The sequence below is a fragment of the Bison bison genome, unplaced genomic scaffold (genome assembly GCF_000754665.1).
Source record: "Bison bison bison isolate TAMUID 2011002044 unplaced genomic scaffold, Bison_UMD1.0 scf7180017858770, whole genome shotgun sequence".
In the NCBI taxonomy this organism is placed as follows: domain Eukaryota; kingdom Metazoa; phylum Chordata; class Mammalia; order Artiodactyla; family Bovidae; genus Bison; species Bison bison.
The window spans coordinates 242,968-250,897 of record NW_011489342.1 but is presented as its reverse complement, the minus strand read 5'-3'; the positions used below and the strand labels follow the sequence as shown (position 1 = coordinate 250,897).

Genomic DNA, 7,930 nt, shown 5'->3' with positions numbered 1-7,930 from the left:
AAGGGGAGGAGAAGAGAATGAGATAGTTGGATGGCATCACCAACTCAATGGACATGAGTTTGAGTGCACTCCGGTAGTTGGTGATGGACAGGGAGGCCTGGCGTGCTACAGTCCATGGGGTCGCAAAGAGTCGGACATGACTGAGCAACTGAACTGAACTGAGGAGCAGTTTACTGAGGGGAGTAGGGAAGGAGTCAGCCTGGCCTGCGTTAGTTATTCTTGAAGGAGGGGGAAATCCAACCCCTAGGGGAAAAAGCAGGAAGTGGGAACAGTGAGTTCCTGGGACCCTGAGTGATGAAAGCAGCAAGAGACTGTGGTGGAGAGGGAAGGACACTTGCTTGTGAGCAAGATCTGGCTCCACTTCAGCTCAGTAAGAACAGATGCCCTCTCCTGGCTGCAGGCAGCGTCTTGCCCTCCTGCCTCAGCTGCAGCAGTCAAAGCCACAAGTTCTAATGTCAGCTGTCCTTAGCCAACAGGAGGAGGATGTATTTGGGGATGTGGGTAGCTGACCCAGTACACTGATTCCTATGTCCTTATAATTTTTATGAATCAATTATTCTGGGAATAATAATAATCATGGTACAATGGCAATAAGTGCTAAAGACATGGTTGTTCATTGTTATTATAGGCTATCCCAGCAAGACGGTAGGAGGGGTGAATTCACGTTTAAAATCAAACCCCATTCCCACCAGAGATGCTCAGGGGGCTCAAACAAACTTTGTGCACACCAGGACCCAGGAACCCCACAGAGACTGAGACAGAACTGTGTTTGAGCATCTCCTGTGGAGGTATGGGTCGGCAGTGGTCTACTGCAGGGACAGAGGCTCTGCGTGTGGGTATGGCATAAGCCCTCTTGGAGGAGGTCACCATTAAACCCACCATAGAGCTGCCAGAACTTACACAGGACTGGAAAATAGACTCTTGGAGGGCACAACAGAACCTTGTGCACCAGGACCCAGGAGAAGGGAACAGTGACCCCACAGGAGTCTGTCCTGGACTTGCCTGTGGGTGTCTGGGAGTCTCTGGTGAAGGCGTGGGTCGGTGATGGCCTGCTGCAGGGTTGGGGGCACGGACTGTAGCAGTACATGCATGGGGTCTTTTGATGGAGATCACCATTATCTTCATTACCTCCACCATAGTTTGGCCCCAGGTAAATAGGAGGGAGGGAACACAGCTCCACCCATCAATAGAAAATTGGATTAAAGATTTACTGAGCAAGATCTTTCCCTGGTGGCTCAGACAGTAAAGTGTCTTGCTTACAATGCAGGAGACCTGGGTTCGATCCCTAGGTTGGGAAGATCCTCTAGAGAAGGAAATGGAAACCCACTCCAGTACTCTTGCCTGGAAAATCCCATGGACAGAGGAGCGTGGTGGGCTACAGTCCACGGGGTTGCAAAGAGTCGGACACGACTCTAATTTTTTTAGAGAGAGACCTGGAGAGATGTGGGAGACCTGGTTTCGATCCCTGGGTTGGGAATATCCCCTGAAGAAGGAAAAGGCTACCCACTCCAGTATTCTGCCCTGGAGAATTTCATGGACCATAGAGTCCATGGGGTTGCAAAGAATCGGACACAACTGAGCGATTTCACTTCACTTCACTTCACCCTGATGCTGGGAAAGATTGAAGGCGAGAGGAAAAGGAGATGACAGAGGATGAGATGGTTGGATGACATCACCGACTCAATGGACTTGAGTTTGAGTAAACTCCGGGAGTTGGTGATGGACAGGGAGGCCTTGTGTGCTATAGTTCACGGCGTCGCAGAGTCGGATACAACTAAGTAACTAAACTGAACTCATCCCTTCCCCTAAAAACTCAACCAAACATGAAAGAGGTTTATGGGCTTCCCTTGTGGCTCAGCTGGTAAAGAATCTACCTGCAATGTGGGAGACCTGGTTTCGATCCCTGGGTTGGGAATATCCCCTGAAGAAGGAAAAGGCTACCCACTCCAGTATTCTGCCCTGGAGAATTTCATGGACCACAGAGTCCATGGGGTTGCAAAGAATCAGACACAACTGAGCGACTTTCACTTTGGTTCTTTCTTTCATGAACTCGAGACTTCTGTGTATAGCAAAGACCAACATGTTTTACACTGTTGAGTTAAAAAATAAAAAAACAAGCAGGCAAATGGGTATGGTATGCTAGCATTTGTATTAAAAAAGGGAAAAAAACATTTGTGATACATAAGATATTTCTGGATGACTTGATGAAAAATTAGTTTAAAAAAATCAAGAAAAATTAGTAAAATTGGTAGCCATTGGGAAAGGGAACTGAATAGCTGGGGAAGAAAAGAGGAAACTTTTTCATGATTAAAACCACATATACCTTTTATATATATATTTTTCTGATTACACCTCTCAGCTTGCAGGATCTCAGTCTGCCAGTCAGTGATTTGAACCCGGGCCGTGGTGGTGAAAGCACAGAGTCCTAACCACTGGACTGCTAGGGCATTCCCCTTATATACCTTCTAAATTTGGACAACATAAGTATATTATGATGATTTAAAAATGCTGCTGCTGCTAAGTCGCTTCAGTTGTGTCTGACTCTGTGCATCCCCATAGACGGCAGCCCACCAGGCTCCTCCGTCCCTGGGATTCTCCAGGCAAGAACACTGGAGTGGGTTGCCATTTCCTTCTCCAAAAAATAAATGAGTATTTTTAAAATAAATAGTGAGCTTTTATTATCCTCAGCAGCAGAGGGAAATCAGGCCTGAGCTCTACACAAGTAGCTCCACCCTGGAGGTGGAACCTACGGCAGCACCGGGGAGGAGCTCCTCAGAGACTCCCTTCACCTGGCCGCCCTGCCCGAGGCATTTCTCAGGAGTTGGGACCCACAGGGATCAGCAGGGAGGAGCACAAGGGGAAAAGCTCTCCAGCCTGAAGTCAGGCGTGTCCAGAGCTAGCACCTGGCAACTCGAATCCTCCCTGGAAGGCAGGTGAGACCCTCGCCTGGGACCCCACACCCCCGCTCTCCGGGCGTCTCTCCGGTTCCTCTCCAATCCCGCCTTCCTCCACGATCCTCTCATCTTTGGCCACAGTGTCTGGTTTGTGAGAAGAGAATGTTGAACAAGCCAGGCTCTCATCATTCTGAGTCCGAACTCTCATTTGACTTGGAAGACTTATGCTTTCGTTTTTTCTTCTTTCTTCTTTTTCCTATTCTTTTCTTTCTTCTTTTTCTTGTGTTTATATTCTGAGGAACTGGAGCTTCTCCCATCGTCATCTGACATTGAATCCTCCAGTAATCGTTTTGATTGTTGTATCCTAAACACATAAGATTGACCAAATAACCATATTCAATTCAACCTAAAAAAAATTTTTTTAGATAAAAAGATAAGAGCAGTAGTGAGGATGAAAACTGTCACAAATAGTCACCTCATTAAAGATAGTACTGATGTTTATTTTTGCATATTTCCCCATTCTTATCTATATCCATGCCTATTTTACATGACTGTAACCAGTGTACAAGCCATTTTGTATTCTCAAGTGAATACTAGGTAATCTCCTTCCTCAACAATTACAATTCAATATCACCAATTTGAAAAAAAAGAAAACCCTCTTGTTTTTTCACCCTATCTTTATTCATGTCTAATTTTTAATAATAGCTTAGACCCTTAAAGACATTGGAGAAGATAAAACATAAGAAAGAGACTCAATCACATAATAGAACTAGATATCACAATGTCAGCTGCCAACATCAACTATCTGTGACGTGAGTGGGCTTGGCCAACCTTTAAGTTAACCCAAGTGGAACAGGCTGCCTGCTCATTCCCCACATGCTGGTCTTTTCAGGGATTACTCCTGTTCTCCAAACATTTCACAACTAAAATACCATCTTTATTAAACCATTTCTCTAATACTGGAATGGCTGTTTCTAACTTTGTATGATTTCAGACTTCAAGAAGATATTATTATCACTAGAACAGTCTCACCTTATATCCTTTTTGTGTGTTTTATTCTCTCGTATGATGTCATACATGGGATCTTCATGTGCCTTAAGGGTGAAAAAGGGTTGGATGAAAAAAGGGTTAAAGTTGGGTTAGGCTTGCTAGGTTGTTAGTTAATTAAACATTAAACCCCTAGGTTACTAAAAGGCAGTTATTCTGTTTCAGTTTGGTTGTTCGAATGTTCTAATCCTTCCTAAGGGACACCAGCACTGCCAACTCACTGAAGCTGTGAAAAGAATTTCCCAAATAGGAAGAAACAGGAGGGTTAACCTGGTGGTCCAGTGGTTAGGACTCGCACTTTTCACTGTGGAGGCCCTAGGGTCAACCCCTGATCAAGGAACAGGATCCCGCAAGGCACACAACGCAGCCAAGAGAAAAAAATACAGGATATAATTTAAGAACCCTTTATAAAGAAATAAACCATAGCAGAATCATGAAATATTATTCATGGAAGAAATATTGAAGCAATTCTCTTTGTTCTATGTGGATACATGACCATGAAATATTAATAGTATTAAGAAAAACAAATGAATTATAAAATCACATATAGGGGGACTTCCCTGGTGGTTCAGTGGCTAAGACTCCGCTCTCCCATTGCAGGGGGCATGGGTTCAATCCCTGGTCAGGGAACTAGATCCCACATGCCGCAACTGGTGCAGCTAAATAATAAATACAAAAAAATAAAAATAAAATCATATATTAGAATGAAACATTTATAGATATACAAAAATATATAAGTCTCCCAAAGTCTGGAAATATACTGGAGGTATGCTGCTGCTGCTGCAGTCATTTCAGTCGTGTCCGACTCTGTGCGACCCCATAGACAGCAGCCCACCAGGCTCCCCCATCCCTGGGATTCTCCAGGCAAGAACATGAGTGGGTTGCCATTTCCTTCTCCAATGCATGGAAGTGAAAAGTGAAAGTGAAGTCGCTCAGTCATGTCCGACTCTTAGCGACCCCATGGACTGCAGCCCATCAGGCTCCTCTGTCCATGGGATTTTCCAGGCAAGAGTACTGGAGTGGGGTGCCATTGCCTTCTCCCATACTGGAGGTATAGATAATCTAAAATGATTTGAATTACTTAAAAATAAGAACACATGTATGGGAAATGTTATGGTATGTGAATTATCTTGTTTTAAAAAAGTATAAACATTTATAATAGAAATTTTAGATACTGTCAGAAAATTAAGTTTTAAAAACGTTGATTACTTCACTACCCAGAGATAACAGTAACATTAACATGTGGTGTCTTTTTCTTGCTTTTTTCTCTTGTTCTGGGGGGTTTCTTTTTTGCCATCCTATGCAGTCTGTGGGATCTTAGTATCCCAACCAGGGATTTAACTTGTGCCCATATCAGTGAAAGCACCAAGTCCTAACCATGACCACCAGGGAACTCCCTGGTCTCTCTTTTTCAATGATTATTCATAATTTATGAAAAATCATAATCATACCATATAAAACTCTATTACTTTTCATTTACATTTTCATGAACATTTCCCCATGATATAACACATTCTTCTAAGCCACAATTCTAATGGCTAAATAATCTGTTACAGTAATTTATGTCGATATTTAATTTATCTTGATATGTTAGACTATTAAGTTGTTTTACATTTTTCTTTCAGTCGGTTCAGTTGCTCAGTCGTGTGTGACTCTTTGCGACCCCATAATCGTAGCACGCCAGGCCTCCCTGTCCATCACCAACTCCCGGAGTTCACTCAGACTCACGTCCATCGAGTCAATGATGCCATCCAGCCATCTTGTCCTCTGTCGTCCCCTTCTCCTCCTGACCCAACCCCTCCCAGAATCAGGGTCTTTTCCAGTGAGTCAACTCTTCGCATGAGGTGGCCAAAGAATGGGAGTTTCAGCTTCAGCATCAGTCCTTCCAAAGAACACCCAGGACTGAACTCCTTTAGGATGGACTGGTTGGATCTCCTTGCAGTCCATGGGACTCTCAAGAGTCTTCTCCAACACCAGGGTTCAAAAGTATCAATTCTTCGGGGCTCAGCTTTCTTCACAGTCCAACTCTCACATCCATACATGACTACTGGAAAAACCATAGCCTTGACTAGATGGACCTTTGTTGATATGTTAGACTATTAAGTTGTTTTCCATTTTTCTTTAGTTTTCATTTTTCTAAACATATAAATAATAATGAAAACTATCCTATACATACATAAATAGTTGTGTATATACTAATGTTCTCTTATACTCTTAAGGTAAATTCTTATAAGTAGGATTTCTGAGTCAAAATGAGTATCCTTAAAGTTTCTGGGATTTATCGCCAAACTATGTTCTATGGTATCTGTAAAAATTGTCACTCCACTAGAAGTGGAATGATTGATGTCAAAATAAGTTATATCAGATTATTAAAATGAAAACACAGCATCTTAAATATCATAAAAACCAGAGAATGTCTGCTAACTCCAGTCTGTTTTACATTGACAACCTCAGTACAGCCAGACATCTGCATATTTTACTTGATAGAAGCAGTTACTGAATTTACACCCCTGGGAAGTGACTATTAAAATAATGTGAGGAAATGATAGATTTATTTTACTGTCAAGAGTATATACAATTTATATATACATTTCTAGCTTATAGTTTAAAGATATAATCTTTAGGTAAAGCCTGGAAAACTAAAACCCTATTTTAGCTATGAAACATGTTTTTTTAAATACACTAAGTTTAAAAAAGTGATTGAATAAATAACAATGTCTGCTTCAGAAAAAGAATGACTATTCCCAAGGTATAAACAAATAACACTTTAATGAGAAGTTAATTTTTTGTTAAAGAATGAATCTATCTCACAAATATACAGGCATAATACCTCATTCTTTATTGCACTTGGCAGATACTGCGTTTGTGGCAACTCTGTGTCGAGTGAGTCTGTCAGCATTGTGTTTCCAACGGTATTTGCTTACTGCATGTCACAGTGTCACATTTTGGTAATTCTCATAATATTGCAAACCTTTTCATCATCGTTACGTTTGTTAGGGTGATCTGTAATCAGTGATCTTTGAAGTTAGGACTATAGGCTTCTGAAGGCACAGATGATGGTTAGCAGTTTTTAGCAAGAAAGTATTTGAAATTGTTACGTACTTTTTTTTTAGACAGAATGCTGTTGCATACTTAACCAACTACAGTATAGTGTAAACATGACTTTTATATGTATTGAGAAATAAAAAAATTTGTGTCATTCACTATATTGTGATATTCACTTCTAGATATTGCTAGAACTAAACCTGCCTTATCTCCGAGGTATGCCTGTGACTTAACACAAATGTGGTTAACACCAGACACTTTGGCTGAATGGCTCCGGGAATGTATTTTGTGTGAATTTCTAGTTTACTGATTACAGCCTAACTCACTGATATTCACTGTCTCTGATATATGTAAATTGATATGGTGTAAATTGATTACTACTCTGAACTGTTCTAACTTTTAGATTGCCTTTGATAAAAAAAAAAGGGGCATTCTTTGTCCCCTATTCAGTGACTATATCGTTTACAGCACCAACCTGAAAGCAAAAAAACAAAAAAAGGAAATATTTCTGTAAGATAACACGGTTTCCTTTAAAGAAGACAAAGAATTGGTAGATCATATCAAAGTTTTTCTTCATTAAACTCCAGTTCTAAAAACAAATGCAATCAATGAATGAACCATGTAAGATCCTAAAAAATAAAGGAAAACTTGTGATTGGGTTATGTCCCAATAAACCCATTGTACGCTGAAAATATCGTAGGTCGAAAATGCACTTTAATGCACCTAACCTACTGAATATCATAGCTTCAGTTCAGATCAGTCACTCAGTCATGTCCAACTCTTTGCGACCCCATGAATCGCAGCACACCAGGCCTCCCTGTCCATCACCACCTGCCGGAGTTCACTCAAACTCACGTCCATCAAGTCGGTGATGCCATCCAGCCATCTCATCTTCTGTCGTCCCCTTCTCCTCCTGCCCCCAATCCCTCCCAGCATCAGAGTCC

At 41.6% G+C, this 7,930-nt stretch overlaps 1 pseudogene; it reads right to left on the bottom strand.

The window, feature by feature from the left end:
- Nucleotides 1-2,835: 2,835 nt before the first annotated feature.
- The window catches only part of LOC104980604, a 19,874-nt pseudogene continuing 14,779 nt past the window's right edge, over nt 2,836-7,930 (bottom strand).